This window comes from Myodes glareolus, chromosome 6 (genome assembly GCF_982192425.1).
Source record: "Myodes glareolus chromosome 6, mMyoGla1.1, whole genome shotgun sequence".
In the NCBI taxonomy this organism is placed as follows: Eukaryota; Metazoa; Chordata; class Mammalia; order Rodentia; family Cricetidae; genus Myodes; species Myodes glareolus.
The window spans coordinates 49,736,407-49,757,546 of record NC_142031.1 but is presented as its reverse complement, the minus strand read 5'-3'; the positions used below and the strand labels follow the sequence as shown (position 1 = coordinate 49,757,546).

At 40.9% G+C, this 21,140-nt stretch overlaps 1 protein-coding gene across 5 annotated transcripts in view; it reads left to right on the top strand.

Moving 5' to 3' along the window:
• Window positions 1-20,079: 20,079 nt before the first annotated feature.
• Window positions 20,080-21,140, top strand: part of LOC125404129 (uncharacterized) — a 58,403-nt gene continuing 57,342 nt past the window's right edge. For 3 of the 5 annotated variants that reach the window (XM_087907208.1, XM_087907207.1, XM_087907204.1), the window contains exon 1: window positions 20,080-20,246. The gene's annotated coding sequence lies outside the window, so the exon portion shown is untranslated. Of the gene's footprint in view, window positions 20,247-20,364; window positions 20,652-21,140 lie in introns of those variants that run through there. The other 2 variants (XM_087907209.1, XM_087907205.1) reach the window with 1 other exon arrangement.

Here is a 21,140-nt window from a genome sequence, read left to right as displayed (position 1 = left end):
ATAAAAGATAACTAGATATAAATATTGTAACTGTAATTCTTGCTTAATAACTGTTTGTTATATGTACTTTTACTATGTTAAGTTTAAAGCCTTTCTTTATTGTTGAAACAGAAAAAGAAGAAATTATGTAGGAGGGTCATCTGTCTACGTGTTACTTTCATTGGTTAGTAAAGAAACCGCCTTGGCTTTTGATAGGACAGCAGCTTAGCCAGTCAGAGCAGACAGAACAGGATGCTGGACGAAAGAAGCAGAGTCAGGCAGATGCCATGAACCTCCGGCACAAGATGGATGTAGGTTAGAATCTTCCCAGTAAGCCACCACTTCGTGGTGCTACATACATTAATAGAAATGGGTTAATCAAGATGTGAGAGTTAGCCAGTAAGAGGCTAGAGCTAATGGGACAAGCAGTGTTTAAATGAATATAATTTGTGTGCTCTTATTTCGGGTGTAAAGCTAGCCGTGTGGAAGCTGGGTGGGGCAAAAAGCAGGCCTGCTTGCCCCATCACTACAAATGGTGCCCAATGTGGATAACTGCATCCAGAAAGCCTGAGAAAACATGGGAGAGAATAGAGTAAAGCATGTTTTCTTCTTTTTTAAACGAACATAAATTCTTTTTTTGAAAAAATATTTATTTATTATATATACAATATTCTGTCTGTGTGTCTGCCTGTAGACCAGAAGAGGGCATCAGATTTCATTTCAGATGGTTGTGAGCCATCATGTGGTTGCTGGAAATTGAAGTCAGGACCTTTGGAAGAGCAGGCAATGCTCTTAACCACTGAGCCATCTCTCCAACCTCCAACATATTTTCTTGTTAGCAACAATTTCTTAGGTCTGTTCTGCTTGCCTGAAACAAGTAAGCTCTCTCATCTAAGAGAGGTCTCCTGACTCAGCTTTAGCTGCAAAACCTTGCAGCTCTTTTAAGAGGTCCTGTCCTTAACCCCTTAAATGATGTTGATGAAAAGCTGAATGCATGCTTTTCGGTTTTCAGTCATAGAAAAAAATTGTGCCATTTTAAAAATGCCTGCTTTCTGGGCTGTTATGCCAGGGTAAACTCTCTGACTCTTTCAGGAAGGAAGTCTGACTGAGTGTGGTCTGTGAGCCGAATGCTGTAGCTTGCTTGCTGGCAAGGACCTTGAAGCACCAGTGTTGTGGCATTAAAAATGGCTACAGCTGGTACCTCTGCCATGAGGCTGGAGAGCTAAGGACTGGGCTGGATCCAGGCATCAAAGCCACGGCTTTAATCTTCTCCTTAAAGACTCATGGAGTCAGAAAAGAGAGATATTCAGTAAAGAGAGATTCAAAGGAAAAAAGAACTTTAAATGGTTCACAGTGTGTTAAAATATATGCAGGATAAAAGTTAAAGTTCTTAAAGTAAAAAAAAGAAAGAGAGTAGTTGGGTTTGGTAGTGTATACCTTTAATCCAAACACTTGGGAGGCAGAGGTATATTGACCTTTGTGACTTCAATGGGCAGAGGTAGATTGACCTCTGTGAGTTTAAAGTGTTGTAGCACATGCCTTTAATCCCAGTGCCTGAGAGGCAGAGACAGACAGATCTCTGTGAGTTCGAGGTGTTGCTGTACACATCTTTAATCCCAGCACTGGGGAGGCAGAGACAGAAGAATCTCTGTGAATTCAAGGCCAGCCTGGTCTACAGAGTTATTCTAGGACAAAGATATACAGAGAACCTGTGTCAAAAAGTAAAAGTAAAAATAAAAGAGATAGAGGTTAAAATAAAGCTGCACAAAGATGGAAAATACACAGAGAATTTTGATACTGTATGTTGTTATTCTCTCTTTGAATTGTTTGAATGCTAAGGAAGGAGCAACAGTTGCTAAAAGTTATTTGCTTATTAATGCTGCTGAATTAATTCAAGATAGGTATTTTAAAAATACCTTGACTTCAAAATTGAAGTTAAAAGGTATGTCACATTGGAGAAGAGATTTTGGTTTTGTTTTCACAGAAAATGAGAGACTGTGGATTCATTCTGAGTTAAGAAAAATCCAGTTTGATCAAGGAAGACCACCTAAGAAATCTCCAGTCAGAGCAGATGGCCTGGATATCTGAGTTCTACATCTAGAAAAAGATTCAAGACTGCTGCCTGAGATGATCAAGACTCACAGGATACTCCAGTCAGGACTTGATTATAACTGTAAGTTTTCTTTAGGTCCCCATAAGATTATCAGCGCCCCCAACCAGCAGGAAGTAACCTGAAAAACTATGCCCACATTCCCAAAAAATAAACTATGGATATTTTCCCTTATTTACAAAAAAAGAGGGGAAGTAGTGCAGGAGAATTGTCTGTAATCTGTCAATCATGTTTTAAATAAATGCTGATTGGCCAGGCAGGAAGTATAGGCAGGTAAACCAGACAGGAAGTAGAGGTGATGCAATGAGAACAGAAGAATTCTGGGGAGGAGGAAGCTGATTCCTCCCAGTTCTGCCCAGACCACCAGAGAGGCAAGATGTAAGCTGCCCTGCTGAGAAAAGTACTGAACCGTGTGACTAACATAGATAAAAATAATGGGCTAACATAAGTTATAAGAGTTAATCAGTAGACTGAGCTAATGAGCCAATTAGTTTATAATCTTATGGATTCCTCTGTGTGATTTTCTTTGGGGCTTGCTGGTTGTGGGGTACCGGGAGGGACAGATACCCCAACAAGCCAGCTCTCATGTTACAGAGGTTCTAGGGATGAATGTAGGACGATATTTCCTCTCCAGACTGCCCAATCCAAAGCAAACCACTCTGAGACTTATATGAATTATAAATCCTCAGTCAATAGCTTGGACTTATTACTAGGAATAAGTACATTTAAATTAACATTAAATCTTACATTTAAATTAAACCATGGTTCTATGTTCTGCCATGTGGCTCATGGCCTCTTACCTTGTTTTCTAGATGTCAAACTTGCTTGGCAACTGGCTGTCATCTCCTCTGACTCTGCCCTTCTTTACTTCTTAAGTTTGGTTTTTCTGCTCAGCCTTATCCTGTCTGACCACTGGTCAGTCAGCTTCTTTATTAAACCAATCAGAGCAAAATTTGCACAGTGTACAGGAATATTCCACATCAGATGAACATATAAATGTCAGTGGCACCTGAAAGACTAAGATCTTTAGTCTAGTCAAGCTGCATTCATCAAAGTCAGTGCTACATAATAGAGAGAAGCTTACTTTAAAAAATGAGACATACTAGCATAAAAACAGACAGGAGGATCAATGGAACCGAATCGAGGACTCAGATATTAATCCACACAACTTCGAACACGTGATCTTTGACAAAGAAGCAAAATATATCAAATGGAAAAAAGAAAGCATATTTTAAAAAATGGTTCTGGCATAACTAGATATCAACATGTAGAAGAATGAAAATAGACCTATATCTATCACTATGCACAAAACTCAGGTTCAAATGGATCAAAGACCCCAACCTAAATCCAGCCACACTGAACCTTATAGAAGAGAAAGTGGGATGTACACTTGAATGCCTTGGCATGGGAGACCACGTCTTAATATAACCCCAGCAGCACAGACACTTAGAGAAACAATTAATAAATGGAACCTCTTGAAACTGAAATTCTTCTGTAAAGCAAAGGACATGATCAACCAGACAAAACCACAGCCTACAGAATGGGTAAATATCTTCACTAACCCCACATCAGACAGAGGACTCATGTCCAAAATATACAAAGAACTCAAGAAATTGGTCATCAAAAGAGCAAATAATCCAATAAAAAAATTGGAGTGCAGAGCTAAACAGATAACTCTCACCAGAGGAATCTAAAATGGCTGAAAGACACTTAAGGAAATGTTCAACATCCTTAGTAATCAGAGAAATGCAAATCAAAACAACTATGAGATTCCATCTTACACCTGTAATAACATCCAAGATTAAAAACGCTGACGACAACTTATGCTGGAGAGGTTGTGGGGTAACAAGAACACTCCTGCATTGCTGGTGGGAATGCAAGCTGGTACAGCCCCTTTGGATGTCAGTGTGGCGATTTCTCAGAAAATTAGGACACAACATTTCTCAAGCCCCAGTAATAACACTTTTGGGCATATAATCCAAAGGATGCTCAATCATGCCAAAAAGACATGTGCTCAACTATATTCATAGCAGCATTGTGTTATAGCCAGAAACTGAAAATAACCTGAATGTCCTGCGACTGGAGAAAGGATAAGGAAAATGTGATACATTTACACAAAGAGTACTAGTACACAGCAGAAAAAATAATGACTTCTTGATTTTGGCAGGAAAATGGATGGGGCTAGAAAACATCATTTTGAGAGAGGTAACCCAGATACAATAAGACAATTAACACATGTACTCACTCATAAGTGATTTTTAAACATAAAGCAAAGAAAACCAGCTCAGAAATCACAATCCCAGAGAACCTACACAACACTAAGGACCCTAAGAGAGATGTACTTAGATGTAGTCTACGTGGGAAGTAAAAAAACGAGAAGATCTCCTGAGTAAATTGGGAGCATGTGGACCTTGAGAGAGGTTCAAGGGGAGGGGAGAGGCAGAGAAGGAACCAAAGAAAAATGTAGAGGTCAATAAAAAAATTCATTGTATAGTTAAAAAAAAAGAAACATACAAACTAAAAAAGGAAATGGGCAGGTTGAAGCCTAAACTGAAAAAGATTCAAGCATGTTTACCTCATTACATCCTTGTTGGCTTCCTCTTAAGGATCTTGAATCCAGAATATCCAGACCTTGCTTCTCTTTCATCATACAGAGATACTGTTACTTCCCTTTATTAAATACCCACTGAGCTGCCATTGAGATTGAGTCCTGTGTAGATGCTGAGGTGTGAGGTATTGGACCTCTACTGCATTGTTTCTTGATGATCTTAGGCTTACAGGGAGGAAACCTTGATCCTTTGGAAGCAGGAAAGCATGAGTGTATGTTGGGCCCTGTCTCCCCTTGCTCCTTGAGGTGCAAATTGCAAGGACTGTTTTGGCTAACCAGCTAAGCTTCCTGCTAGTTTCTGTTATCTCTGCTGCAGCCTGGTGATTTAGCTGAAGGACTTGTTTTACTTTTGGTATGGCAATTTCCCACCTGCCCGGGAGAGTTCCTACAGGCGCCAGTTTCTCTCTCCGCTTGGCCCACTGTCTGCCACTGCCCCCAACCCCCTGCCTGGGTAGGAATTCTCACACAGTGCCAGGCTCTTCTCACTGTCTGGCTGGGAGGGGTTGCTGCCTGGATGTCCCTCAGGCCATGTGTAGAAGGGTGTGTCCTAGACTCCAATTTTGGTTTCATAATTCCCAGAGCTGTGTCTATACACCTGTTCTGTACCAGGGGAAACTACTGGGTCCCAGGCCACTTTCTGACTGTGGTGAAAAGGCTCCTGGAACCTGTGCCACCTCAGAAGTTGTTCTTCCAGGTTGGTGACACTTGCTCTAGACTGTGATGTCTCTCAGTGTTCCACTCCTCTTGTTCACGTGTTCGTCAGGACTTTGAGGGAGGGTAAGGTGTAAGAAAAAGATAAACAAGAGACAGCAGGTAGAATCAGGAAGGCACCCAGTGAATACTGTGATTTGTCCAAATTTATTTCTCATAGCTCTTATATAGCCCAATCCAAAAGCGGGGGAAGGTGAAAGACTTCTTTACCAAGGCACAGAGAACAAATAAGGGTAATTACCTCCTAACATCTCTGAACATCAAGTAACCACACCCTAGAACGAAATATCCTTTTGTCTAGGCCAAACATCCTGTAGCCTCACCTTAGGTCAAAACTTTCTCTTGTATAACCTTGAAGGAGCTGGAAGAGCTCTGAACTCTCTGACCTTCAGCTAAAGTGGAATGGATTTACTTCTGTGGGCTCCCACATGTGTGAATGTCGGTGAGTGTGTGCTCTGTTGGTAGACTCCATAAGAGTTATGTCTGTGATGCTTTAGAGTTTTCCTGTCAGCACCTTTATGACTTTATATTTTCCTCAGTTTTGAACCCTAAGGCAAACAAATGCTTTGGTGTTAGGCTGGATCGCTTAAGCAAATTTGATCACTCTGTGTATGTTCTATCCTTTAAAAATGATCATGTGAGGATCAAATGGTTTACTCTGTAAGAGCGTGTCACAATTGTCACAATTCCCATTCACGGAGGAAGAGAGTTTTAAATCATACATTTTTCACTACCAATTCTGAGGCAAATTTGGGGTATTTGAAAAGCATCCCCAGGCTTGCCCTTTGGGAGCTCTGTGAAGTGAGTGAAGGGCTTGGTATTGCATTGTTGTTTGCTTGTTTTGCTCTAGGTTCTCCAAGTAGAAGAAATTGCATGAAGAACTATTTAATCAGGAATTAATCATTTTACAGGATAATCTTCTTTGGAGGCAAAAATAACATTTTCATTAATATTAGATTTCATAGCACAGAAGACAAAAAGCAAGAAGGAGACCGGAGTCTGACCTCAGAAGACAAAGAGCTCATTATCAAGTGGCACCTACTTTGCTGCTATGCAGGGAAGGTGTGCAATGGGAGAAAGCCAGCTGAGATCCTTCATAGGGCTGATGGGGGCAGAATTTGCAATGAGGGCATTGCATCAGCTTCTTATAGGAAACCCTGCTATGTATGCAGTCTTTCCTTTTGGAAGTCATTTGCCAAAGAGAGACAAGCTGCAAGGAGCCATGTTCCTAATGGGTCCCATGACCATAAATGAATGTGTGATTTCGTGAAACAAAGAAAACTGTGACCACCTGTTGCAAACAAGTAGCTGTGATCCCGGATGGCGTGAGCCATTTTTATTCATAGTTTCAATAGTTTGCATGAACAGTTTTACACTCATATTTGTTTCCTTAAGTTTCTAATAATAATTAAGATAATTGCCAGTTTGTTCCCTTACTTCCTTCTCTTTTTGTCCCCCAAGTTCCCCATTGGTAATCATTACATACTTGATTTGTAACTTTAATATCACGAGCATAAGCATTAAGGAAGCAACAAAGGACGTTTTCTAACTAGGCACATCTATAGGTAGAACAGTGTGCCCAGTTGGCTGTCTTTGCAGTTAGTGTTATGCAAAGCGAAAAAGAAATTTAGCTTTGGCAGTTAATATTTAGCTGTAGTGAAATCTGAACTCTCACAATCAACTCATCAGCCAAGGCTGAATCACTTCACTTCTTTACTACTGTTCTCCTATGGAGGATACACCAGGTTTTTTCCTATCATCCTGTAGATTACATAACTTAGAAACTTAATTTTAAGTTGGCATTGCTTATCTCTTGTTCTCAAGTTCCAGTTTTCTAAGCTTCCAAAAATATTGAGTCCTACATTATTGGCACAGTTATTAGAAATTGGGGGCACTGTGGGTTTCTATGATTTTCATCATTATTCCCTGTTCCTAGACTGTCTCATTAACTCTAGATTCATCTATATATTTGCATTTTTCTTAGTCTCTCATAGTTAGGATCATTCTTTCCAGGACAATTATGCAAATTTGTAATATCCTGAAATATTGTGACTATTTCAAATTAGTCACAAAATGCACTGTGCAGGCAACACTCTGTCCCTGAGAATCCTGATTTCATAGTCACACCTGAAACATCAGAGACTTTAGAGGATGAATCAGGTTCACTGTACATTTTTAACAACATCCCCTTTGGCTGATCCAGAAGAGAGTCTTCAGGGGGAAGTTTTTGCTAATGCAACAGCCATCTCATCTATTGGGCTCTAAAAAAGTGAATCTAGAGGCAACCAGCAATATGATTTGTGTAAGGAAAGCAAGGTGAACAGGTAACACAGATGCTCCTGGGGTCATGCCCCAAATATCTAGCAAACTATCCATCACCTGTTAGCCTCTGCACTTTTCTGTGAATACCCAGACCTCGAAACAGGTGTGCGCTTTCCTGACTCAAGTCCATGAGAATGGATGACTGTCCTAAGGGTTTAAATACACAGACACAAAGAGACCTGCTCATTCACCAAAGAGCAAATGGCAACTTTATTAAACTCAAGTCGGGTATTTATATTAGTGGGCAAAGGGGGCAAAAGGGCAAGGCCCCCTCCCATCAGGAGCAGTGGGAGAAGATGACAGGTGCCCGGCGCCTAAGGCCAGAATCAGCTGGGGGAGGCAGGCGTGGCAGGCATATAGGGCCCGCGGCTGGAATCTTGCTCACAGGTGGAACTACCATAACAAAAGAGAGCCAAGTTCTTTCTAAGCTATACCCTCAGTCCGGTGCTAGTGCAGGAGAGCCAGGGAGCCAGAGGTCAAACAGCCCTGCAAATCACCACGAGAAAGGGAAAAAGACCTGGGTACCTACAATCACCATTGCCAAAAATGGGTTAAATTCTCCCAGGCCTTACCAAAAGGAGAACTTGTTCATATTATTCTCAGGCCTTGTTCCCCGAAGAAGTCATATGGCTCCTGGCAGAAGGCTCTCTTGGGAGACAGGCTTTCTCAGCAGATATTCATCTGTGGACTGACACATGGTGAGAAGCTGAGAAGTTTCTGCCTTCCTCCATCCTTCTATATGCGCTATACATGGTCACTAAGCCCAGACGTGATCTTCCTTTTCAAGGGAACATTTTTGAACTCACCAATGTGGGGGGTTGTTTAGCTGTGAGGACAGTCAGTCACATCATGACTAATACTAGTTAAAACAGTCACTGTCATATGAAGAATATCTGTGATGGTCACGCTCAGAGATGCAATTAAGTTCTGAGTCTAGCTTTTTAATGGCTGAATTGTCTCAACACCCCAGGGTAGCCTTCTGAAGAAAGTGTTGGTGAATGTTACTGCTTATTTCTGTTAAAGTCTTAATTTGAATAGATGGTGGATATATGACTCAGCAGATGACACCACAGATGTCTATTCCAGAGGACCTTGGCTGGTTTCTAGGACCTGTAGGCCAGCTCTAAAGGGTCTGTGAGTCCAGTTCCAGGGGATAAAAAATCATCTTCTGGCCTCCCATGGTGACTGGCACACATGGGCACACTGATGTATATGCGAGAAAAACACTCATTATCATAAAAATGAAATAAATAGAAGTTAGTGTGTATTTGACTGACATTATTACTCTATTGAATGCCATGGTGTTGAAAGAATCGTTTTATGACCTAGCAAATAGCAGGTATGACAAAGTCCCTAGTTAAAGCATTCAGTATCTTTGCATCATTATTTTAAAAATGTCCATTGTGGGTTCTTTCTTAGCAGTCATAGTGGCACTAATAAATTGGAGTATTTAATGCAATGAGTGAAGGCTTTCTTCATGACCTTGGACAAAACAAAAACAAAAAATCAACAAAAAATTCTCTGAAATTCATTAGTTGCTTTTCATAACTCTGAATCCTTAGTGGGGCTACTCATGGCAGGCGTGTCTAGTTTATCTATCACTATGCAATTGCAACTTCTTGTTGGTGTCTTTTAATTGTATTAATAGAAAATGGATGCATTGAAACATAGGTTGTGAGGCAGTCCTGATCTTTTGCTTCACCTCTAAATTTTGAGATTTCCTATCAATCCTATATGTGGTTTCTGCACCTAATCTCCGTGGACCTTACTCCTACATTTAAGTCCAGTTTTTTTCTTTAGGGGCAAGAGATTCAAGTCTATAGAACAATTTTCGGGATCTAACTTGAAGGAAAATGCAGGTGACAGATATACGAAGAAGTGAGTGAGTGAACCCTAGATCCTAGGTTCTCGCCATGCCAAGAAATCCCCAAATGGAATAGGTTTATCCCAGAACGAAGTATTTTAAGGTGTTTATTGCTTTTTTAAAAATTTATTCTCTGGGAGCCTGGGCTGTGGGCTCAGCCGGGCAGGGGCAGTTCCTGTGCTCTGAGAGCCTGCCTGACAGGCAGGCCCTAAATCACCTCAGCCACATTCCTGGCCAGCAAGAGACAGTGATCTTCTAGCAGACATCCATTGGAGGAGGGGTGAGTTGCTCCTGGCCCGAGGACTTTGGCTAGGAGGAATTCAGACTTTCCCCACCCCCCTCGACTTTCTGGTTGCCCTGCAGTGGTGGCTATTCCCTGCTGAACTCTCCCAAATCCCATCCCAGCCCTCATCCAGGTACGCCTCCCTCTCTTTCTCCCCTCCCCCTGGGGCCACAATATCTCCCCACAGCTGCTCCCTTGCGTGCTGGGACGGGGCTGTGAGTGCAACCTGGCACGAGGGAGTGCCTGTGTTTCAATAGACTGCCTGAAGAAAGGTAGACATTCTGTCAGTGAAGTCCCTGCTCAACAAAGGAACCTGACCTGGTACCAGAAGATCCAATATGGAGCAGTTGAAGGAAAAGATGGGCAGACGCCAAGGCAAGAACTCCTCCAACAATCTAAAAAACAACATGAAATCACCAGATCCCAACGACCCTACAATAGAAGGACTTGAACCTCTTAATTCACAAACCCCTCATCAGACAAAGGTCTGATCTCCAAAATATACAAAGAACTCAAGAAACTAGACACTAAAACTCTAATTAACCCAATTAAAAAATGGGGTACTGATCTGAACATAGAATTCACAACAGATGAATTTCGAATGGCCAAAAGGCACTTAAGGTCATGCTCAACCTCCTTAGCGATCAGGGAAATGCAAATCAAAACCACTTTGAGATACCATCTTACACCTGTCAGAATAGCCAAACTCAAAAACCGCACTGATAGCCTATGCTGGAGAGGATGTGGAATGAGGGGAACACTCATCCATTGTTGGTGGGAATGCAAACTTGTGCAGCAACTTTGGAAATCAGTGTGGCGGTTTCTCAGGAAACTGGGAGTCAACCTCCCTCAGGACCCAGCAATTCCACTCTTGGGAATACCCTAGAGATTCCCTAACATACTGCAAAAGCATTTGTTCAACTATGTTCATAGCAGCACTATTTGTAATAGCCAGAACCTGGAAGCAGCCTAGGTGCCCCTCAATAGAAGAATGGTTAAAAAAGGTGTGGAACATATACACATTAGAGTTTTACTCAGCGGTAAAAAACAATGACATCTTGAATTTTGCATGCAAATGGATGGAAATAGAAAACGCTTTACTGAGTGAGGTAAGCCAAACCCAAAAAGAGGAACACGGTATGTATTCACTCATAAGTGGATTCTAACCATAATTAAAGGTCTTTGAGCCTGTTATTCATGATCCTAGAGAAGCTAAATAAGAAGATGAACCTGATGAAGATTATTTAGCTATCCACCAGGAGGTAGGAAATAGACAAGAGTCCCAGGTAACCTCGGGTGCATGGGGGGGCGGGGTGGGAGGGTTGTTGGAAGGGGAGACGGTTAGAAAGAAGGGAGTAGGGAAGGAATGGGCAAAGCTCGGTGGACCGGGATGTGGGGGAGGGAGGAAGGATGAATATGGGATCAGGGAAGAATATAGTTCAACTAAGGGAGTCATTTTTGGGATTACAGGAGACTTGATTATATATGGGATCCCAGGTCCAAGGAGAGATCCCCAGATTGTTCTCTGGACAGAGGAGAGGGTGCCTGAACTGGCCTTGGCCCATAACCATACTGATGAATATTTTGCTTATCACCATAGATCCTTCATCTGGAGATGGATGACGATACAGACGGAGACCCACATTGGAGCACCGGACTGAGCCCCCCAAGGTCCAAATGAGGAGCAGAAGGACGAAGAAAATGAAAAAAGAAATAAGAACTGCGAGGGATGCTATCACCCACTGATACAAGGGGACGGATCTAATGAGAGCTTATCAATGCCAGTTGGACTGGGACTGAACGAGCACGTGATCCAACCAGATTCTCTGAATGTGGCCGGATTCTCTGAATGTGGCTAGCCCGGAGTCTTTCTGAAAAGCCATTGACAATGACACTGGGACTTGTTTCCTCTGCATACACTGGATTTTGGGGATCCAGTCTGTTTGGATTCTCACCTTCCTGGACCTGGAGGGAGGGGGAGGAGCTTGAACTTCCCACAGGGCAGGAAACCCTGTCTGCCCTTAGGGACAAAGAGGGAGGAGAGAGGGAGTGGGGGGAGTGGGAGGGTGTTGGGAGGTGGGGCGGAAATGGAAACTTTTATAATTTAATAAAATTACTTTAAAAAAATTTATTCTCTGTTGCTGTTTTCATATTTTGCTTGATTGGTTTTGTTCATTGGTTGGTTTTTGTTTTTGTTTTTGAGAGTAGCTTTCTTGGTTAGCATTCGCTGCCCTAGAACTAGCGCTCTGGACTAGGTGAGTCTCTCCTTAAGTGAATTTCTTGCTTAGGCTTCAGGATTTCTTGATTTAAAAATGTCTGCCACCATGTCTGGAATGTTTGTTTGGCTTTGAGTCATGGTCTCATTGTATTGCGCAATGGCTTTAAATTCATTGAACTCTGCCTTCCTCAAGCAACATCAAATGTTTGAAACTGCTATTTCCTAAACTTTTTAGATACCTTAGGCTGAAGGGGGCAGAGTGAGTAGAGCTCGCCTATCAGGGACAGCTTCACTACATGGAACGAACTGTCCAATGAGTAGCTTGGATAGTGATGGTGTACTTCTCAGAAAATCTTTTCAAAGTGTGGCCTAGCAGAGGGTATCCTTGTGAGGACTCATTTTGGGCAACCCTGTGTTCTGTTTACTACAGGCCTCTGGGGAGGAAACTGAGACCCATCAGAAGTACGAAATGGTGAGTGCACATTGGGCTCCTGGAATCCTGCCTGGCGAGTTTGGGACAGGAGCTTCCTTGTGGCTCCAACAGTGAGATTTCCCCCTGGTGCTATGCTGTCCAGTGGAAGGCAGTAATCTGTCCCAGCAATGCCTATGCCAATGCTCTTGAATTGTGTAGCCCACAGGCAGCCTTGAGGCCCTAGTCTCCTGCTTTTCTGTCCTGGTGAAGCTGCTTCCCCTCAAATCGCCAGCCATCTTGGGTGCATCCATGCTGGACATGCATCCAAACAGATTTTGCAGCACTGGTGGATTGGTAATGTTGAGTCCAGGCTGTACTGTGTAGGGTCATGCGTTTTTCATGGTTTCGTTCTCCTCTTGTGCCTGGGTTTGGGCTGACTTAGGTTTTTTGGGTTATTACACTGGAGTTCTTTCCTCTCTCCTTCATTTCCCTCCCTCATCTAGTCTGCCTCAGAATTGATCCCCGTGCCTCCCCTTGTGAATGTGGTTTGCCATAAAGTTGTGTCTAACTCTATATCACCATATCGGGCATAGATTTTGCATGTTTTTTTTTTTTTCTGATGATATTGTAGGAGTTTTTTTTTTCTTGTTCTTCTGACTGCAGTTTTTCAAAATTATCAGTCTAAAGACAGAGAAATTTAAATTTGCTTCATGTTTTATTTGTCTACAGCATTTTTTTTAAGCCTTAACTTAGAATTTTGGAAAGCTGCAGAATGTGGAAAGGTCGGCGGGACTTTAGAGTTTCATGGTAGTGGCATGGTATTTTTGTTGCTGCTGCTTGATTGGATGTAGGCTGATTTAGATAGAAGGGATTGGGAGTGTCAGTCCTGTAACAAGTAACTTAGAGTGTTGCAGCCCTTGGGAAAAGCATTAATATTTCTTCTCTTTCCATTAGCCTCTAGATGTTTGGTTTGGTAGATACTGTAATTTCTGTCTACTTGGGAAACTTTGGAATATTCATCTCAGAGAACAAGTGTGCTTTCTACCTGATTTTAAAAAATATTTTTTATTTAAGCGTTGACTTGAGTAAGGAAATAATTATAATATATTTATTAGTCTTTTGTGCATAATTAGTTTAATTTTCATTTTATTTTAATTTATAGTTAAGATACCACTATTTCTTTTCTTCTTCTTTTTTTGTGTTATTTCTTTTTGGTGAGAGCATTTCTTTGTGTAGCCCTGGAACTTGTTGTGTTGATCAGGCAAGCCCTGAGCTCAGAGATCACTCTCCTCTGCCCCTTGCATTCTGGGATTAAACTCTTGCCCTGCCATGTCTCATATTGTAGCCTTGCATGAACTGGCTCTGTATAATTACATTTCCGGTAATATCCATTCGCCTGCAAACTTCCTTTCAGTTTTCTTCATTCCTGAGTGGGAATCAAATGAGGACATGTACCACCCATCCCAGACATCAGCTGATGGACATCCAAGCTGATTATTTCTTAACTATTGGCTCCAGAGCTGCAATGACCATGAGTGCATGTATCTGCTGTAGTGTTTTATTATTCATTTGGTCTCTAGAAAACTAGTCAGTTGCCAGGTTTTTTTTTTCTTTTTTTGTTGTTGTTCTCAATTCCCATTATCTAGGTGGGTAGTTTGGGAGCCAACCATAATAAGCTAAGTATAGGAAGATCACCCAAAGGAAGTTCTTTACTTCCAGCCATTATCACCTGCCAGATTAGGACTAGACTTTCGATAAAGTTAATAAGATGCCTGAGTCTCAGTGACATTGCATTTTAGTTGCTGCTTCTTGTTTTGCTGTAGGTTGTTTTAAACAGAAGGTATTGGGAGTGTCAATTCTGTAAACAACTATTTTACAGTGTTGCAGTACCTGAGAAAAACACTAATATTTCATCTCTTTCTTTTAACCTCAGAGAGTTAATTTTTGCAGAGAATGTAATTTCTATCCACTCAGAGTATTGGTATTAACTCTTCTTTGAAATACTGATAGAATTTTACCTTAAAACCACCTGTTCCTGAAATTTTTTAGCTTGAGAGACTTTTAATAACTACTTCTATTTCTTTAGGGGTTATTGGTCTATTTAGATTATTTTATCTGATCTTAACTTTGATAAGTGGTATCTATCAAGAAACTTGTCTAGGGGAGGAAGTGTAAATTTTAGAATGGAAAAATAAAAAAAGAAACTTGTCCATTTCTTTGTCCAATTTTGTGTAGTACATTGAAGTATGACCTAAGGATTTCTTCAGCGACTGTTGTTATGTACCTCTTTCTGTTCCTAATTTTGTTAATTTTAATATTTGCTCCCTGCCTTATTTATTTTGGATAAGGATTTATCTGTTTTGCTGATTTCCTTGATGAATCAACTTTTTCATTGTTTCATTGTTTCGTTGTATTGGTTTTTTGTTTGTTTGTTTGTTTATATTTTATTGATTTCAGTCCTTAGTTTGGTCATTTCCAGCTATCTACTTGTTTTGTGAGTAGATGTGTCTTTTTGTTCTAGAGCTTTGTGCTGTTTAATCTAGTATGTGTTAAGTCTTGAGTATGAGATATCTCCAACTTCTGAATAAGGATCTTAGTGTTATGAACTTTCTTCTTAGTACTGCTTTCATTGTGTCCCATTATTTAGGTATGTTGACCATTTATGGTCATTGAATTCTAGGAATCCTTTCTTTTTTGTTTTTTCTTCCTTGCCCAATTGATAACTCAGTATAGAGCTGCTCAATTTCCATATGTTCATAGGATTTCTGATGTTGTTGAAATCCAGATTTAATCCTTAGTGGTTCCTTAAGATACAGGGGTTATTTCATTTCTTAATATTTGTTGAGACTTGCTTTTGGCCAAGTACATGAAGTCAGTTTTGGAGAAGGTTCCATAGTCAGCTGCATAGCCTGTTTTGGAGAAGAAAGATAAGAAGGCAAATTCTGTGTTTTTGTAATATTTTATAGATATCTGCCACATCTTTTTGAGTCATAACATCTGTTCATTTATTTCACTCTTTAGTTTCTATCTGGATGACCCTTGTTGCAATTTGTGAACAAGATATAGTTACAGTCCCCTAAAGATCATTCATTGTTCCCAGAAGGATACCCATAAGTTACTAGGTTCATTGTTCAGAGAGAGTTACATGTTACCTGCAAGTATTACATCTCTGGAGAAAAAAGTACCCTGACTGTTTAAAAGTCAGATTATGCTGCAAATGTTACAGCTCCGGAGAGAAAAGTATACTGACTTATCAGGAAGTCAGGGTATACCTATGGCTATTTAGTTATTTTTTAACTGCTTCTTTTTATACCTGTCTATACTCTTTTTTCATCTTTCACCGAAGCCTGTGCACATTTTTGAAACACACTGTGTCTCTTTTAGAGGTCTTTTGCATCTGAATCTGTCCTATTGTGTATCTGAAATTCTTTTCTGACAAGGAATATTTTGTTTCGTTTTTTTATATGGTAAGTAGTATGCTTGCTGAGATCCTGGATGTCAGGATGACTCTGCCTCTCTCAGCCTTTCAATATAGTGGAGATGTATATTTTTCTCTAGCTCTGCAAACCATGTTTACCACCCCAGCTCCAGCAAAAACAATTGCTGATGTTGCTCAGAAATGACAGTAAGTGCTCCACACCAGGACCTCCTGAAAGAGCCAGAGCCATTCCTGACACTAGCATGATCAGCAGGACACTGTGTCCTAAAAGAGCAGTTCTCTTTAGCCACCAGCAAACAGAGGCTCTCTGAAAAAAATGTGGCTACCAGGAAGCTCCAATTTGACTCCTGTTTTTGTGGGTCTAGAAGCCCTTTTTTGAAGCTCTCTTAGTCTTTATGAAGATATATGTTGTAACCACTCTGAGGATTAATATTAATTTTGTACTCTTTGGCCTATTAGCTTAGCATTCTTATCAACTAACTCTACATCTTTAATTAACCCATTTTTATCAATCTATGTATCACCACAAGGTTGTGACTTACCAGAAAAATTTTGAGTCTTTCTCCTTGAGCGTCTTCATGGCATCTCCCTGACTCTGCTTTCTTTCTTCCCCTAGCTCTCCTTGGATTTCCCATCTTCCTAAACCTTATATCAGGCTTTTCCTCTGGTTATCACAGATTATTATGAGAAAAATGACTTAAGGCAGAAGCAGTTCATTTCATATCACAATTGAAGAGTCCAGTTCATAAAATTCAGACATGTGAAGCTGCTAATAAAGGACACACTAATAAATAGTAAATGAGACAGTGGGTCATCAAATAATCAAGATAGCATCCCATGGATATTCTCCAGTAAATCCTATTTATATAATAATTTAGAAGTTTCTTCAGAAACATATATGCAATGTGATTATGTATCCTGTCGGTCTGTCAGTGAATTTAAACATCCTAATTAATATATACTCTTAGAAGCCAATAAACTTTGAGGATATGGCACTGAACTTAACCTCAGAAGAGTGGGCTGTGTTGGATTCTAGTCAAAAGAAGCTCTATAGAGATGTGATGAAGGAAACATTTTTGAACCTGATCTCCATAGGTAAAAAGTACTACATACTCCCATTTCTTATTCAGTCAGTGAACAACTGTGTCCTGCTTATGCGTGTCATTGCCTTCATTTCGCTCTCTACATTCTAAACTCGTGCCATAAAAGGAAAAACAGGACTTTGAGGCAGGAGACAGCTGCAAATGGATTTGTGCACAGGAATTGGTGAAGGACTTGAAAAGAAAACGCAAGGATTAGGAACGAGGCAACAGTTCATTGCTCAGATCTCTTTAACTGTTCATCTTTCACAAGCCAGAATAGCCAAAAATAAGAAAAGAATTGATAGCAAAATTTGTGTAGAGTTCAGAAAGACTACTTTGTAGTCAAGAGTATTTGCTGCTCTTGAAATAGAGTCGTGTCTCCCAAGGGCCTATTGCCTCAAATTCAGGGTGTCTGACACTTGCCTTGAGCCAACACTGGAAAAAAAACTGCTATGGGGACATACCATAGACAACTGAAACTGAGGTACATTCATAACAGAAAGTGCCTACATGAATATATTAGAGAGCTCATACTCGTAACTTGGCAACATGACTGAAACAAGAAGAAGAAAATCTCACTCAAAATGAGTAGAAGATAAGGTATACCCAAACTGTAAGCTTTCTCTTGTTTCTGTTTTTGACAATATCTAGTTTTAATTCACAATATTCAGATAAAATGCATCTGTTCTTTAGGGTAGTAATTTTTCTTCATTGAGTGTATTAAAATTATTCCTGTGACTTTGACCTTGATTTTTTCTTATTATCCTAGTTTTCCTTATGGTCCCAGGGATGTTCTGTGGCAAGAGAGTTTAGATTTAACGTTTTCTTTGACCTACATATCCATTTCTTCTATTGTGTCTTCAATGGATGAGATTCTTTCTTTATATCTTTCATTATGTTGATGAGCCTCATCTCTGATGTAAGATTTGAGTTCCAAATTTGTCATTTTCATATTTATATTTGGGAGAAAAGGGTTTATTTCAGTTTACAGCTTATATCGTCCATCATAAAGAAAAGTGAGAACTCAAAGTGAAACCTGGAAGCCGAAACTGAATGCTTCTTACTGACTTGCTGTCATATTAATGCTTATTTACCTTTACTATACCACCCATGACTACCTACACACACAGATGGCACTCGCTACAATGGACTGGGAACTCCCACATTAATCATTAATCACAAATATGACACATATATGTACATACAAACAAATCTTTTGAAAGAATTTTCTCAATTGAGATTTCCCCTTCCCAGATGACTCTAGATTGTATAAAGTAGACAAAAGAAAAAAAAAAACCTAAGCAGTTCAGCTGGACAGCCGTGGCCCAAACCAATAATCCCAGGACTTGAGAAGCAGAGGCAGATCACAGTTTGTTTGAGACCAGCTTGTTCTACAGAGAGAGTTTTAGAGCTACTAGTGCTATACAGAGAGACCTGGTCTTGAAAAAACACAAAGAAGCAAAAACAAACAAATGAAAAAACCTAAGCAGTTCAATTTGTCAGCCTTGTTGATGATTTCAAAGACAGAAATCATCATTTTATTGATTCTTTGTGCTGTTCTTGGAGTTGTTGTGGCTCCTATGTCATCAATTTCAGCCTTGATTTTGATCTTGCCTTCCAGCCTGTCACTTTCAGGTGTTACTTTTCCTTGTTTTTCTTAGGCCTTCAGGTCCACTATTAATTATTAATTTGAGATATCTCAAATGTTTTGTTGTAGGTACTTAATTCTATAAACTTTCTTCTTAGGACTATGTCCATTGTGTTCCATGGGTTTTTAGTTCAGTTGTTAGCGCTAACATATATGTATGTATGTGTATATATTATATGTATAGTATTTTTATTTTCATGCAACTTTAGTTTTTCAGTTTTTTATTTCTTGTTATTATCACTCAGTAGTGTGTTGCTTAATTTCAATGAGTTTATTTACTTTCTGTTATTTCTATTTCTGAAGATATCCAGATTTAACCCTTTGTGGTCAGATAGAATGTTGATTGTTACTACAATTTCTTTATATATGTTGAGACTTATGTCTTAATATGTGGTTGATGTTATAAAAACATCCCATGGGCGACTGAGAAGAATATATATTCTTTTCAGTTTGAGTGGATTGTTCGGAAGATGTCTATTATGTCCATTGGTTTTGGTGTTATTTCACTACTATGCTTTTGTTGTTCTTTTGTTTAGATTTTTTCCAGATTCTCATCGCAATGCAAACCAATCATGTTTAATGACTCGCTGTAGTAGATAGAGCCCTAGAGAAGTATTTGCGAATTTGATAGTTTACGTTGGTTAAAACGTTAATATGATTGAGGAAGCCCTTGCCCATCTTAAGAATGTTAAAGTGCTGAAGGAGAGATTTCACGGTAGAAGAAGCTTCATAGGATGCTCCCGGGGTTAATTTATTTGGTATCTCTCTCTCATGACTAGGAAACGTTCCTCTGTGAGGCTTCCTGAACAGCAGAGTGTGCGGTCCTGAGGTCTGAGAATATGTTTACACTTGATACTGTGGGTTATCTTCTTGACCTGGGCAAAGTAAGGTCTCTGTCTCCAGTTCAAGATCTGTTCCCGAGCCCCACCGGCTATCCTTTGTGGACCATTTCATCCGGGTAATTCTATTTTACTCAGCCAAGAAGTGCATTCGTGACAAATTCTTTAGTTGGCACACTGGGCCCTCGTTCTTACTCTGCTTTCACTGACCCAGGACCCTTCCTTCTATGGTCCCGGGTTTTCTTTAAGAGCACTGATTCTAGACTGTTCGGAGCCAATCTGTGCACTATTTTATGTGAAATAAAAGTAGGATCCCACTGAGTACACGGGGAAGCGAGTCTGTGCGCTAAAATCTCAAACAGTGTTCCCCTTAAGTGCAATTATTCCTCAGGCTTATTGCAAGGGGAAAGCCTGGGTTATAATCGGATGTTGATTTTATTTTAATCCCCCCCCCCCCCCGTGATGGGAAAGGATGTTGGTCCTGCTACTCTTGAATAAGAAGGCGGGACCAGCAGCATTCGCCAATCAGGGACGCTGTTACTTCCTTGCTGGAAATGACGAATGAGGAACAAGAATGTCCCGTGGTTTCCGCCCCTGGCTCCACTTTTGAATCCCGGGTAGCTTTTGTGAGGTGTGTGACAGCTGGCTTCCGTCGGTGTCACCTATTCTGTCGGCAGGCCCCTCCTAGACGACCTCGGCCTGCGTCCGGAGGTCGCAGTGAGTGTCACATGGTGAGTGCGCGGTGGCTCCTGGAGTCGTTGGTGCAGCCTGGCGCCGCCGACTGGACGATCCCTGGCGCTGTGCTGCAGACTCTGGGGTGGAGTCTGGCACAGGCGGAGCCAGTGCCGGCAGTTGAGAGTCCGCTCCTGTCTGTGGCTGCTGTGAAACTGCTTCATCCCAGTCCCCAGCCTGTCGTGGGGAATTCGCGATGAACCTCCGCTTCCGCAGACGATGCAGCCTACACGGCTGGAGACGCGGAGTTCAGACTGTGCAGAGAAGGGGCGCGGGTGGTGAGCGTTGCTGCCTGTCTGCCCTGGCACACTGGTTTCCGACCTGCTTTATCGTTTTATGTAATCTCTTTGGTGTTGTATTGGTTTTGCTCGAGGCTGCTTTTCCAAACAGAAGGGGCCTGTACTGTGAGTTTATTTTTATTTTATTTTTTATTTTTCGGTTTTTCTGTCCTGGAGCTCCATAGGAGCTGTCGATGACCTTGAAGGTGTGATCCTAGGTTCATCTCCCAAGTTTTGGGGTTGCTAGGAATGAGTCACCACACTTGGTTTAATGTGGTGCTGGGGAGGAAACAGAAGGAGGATGTCTCTGCATATTAAGCAAACACTACCAAGTGAGCCACATTCTCAGCCCTGCTGCATAATTTTAAAAGTAGACCTTTTTTCTCCCTGAAATTGAGGCAGGCAGATTCTAAGCCCTTTTGAGTTTCCTGAGCAGCAGCTGTGTCATTGATTGCTTAGCATAACCCTCTTGTGGCGAACACTGAATGCATTCTACTAAGGTTATTGAAAATTTTTTTTGAGACAGTGTTTTCCTATGTAGGTTTTGCTGGCCTGGAACTTGCTATGTACAAGAGTCTGACCTTGGTTAGTCCAAGGCCTCTGCCTCCCAAGTGC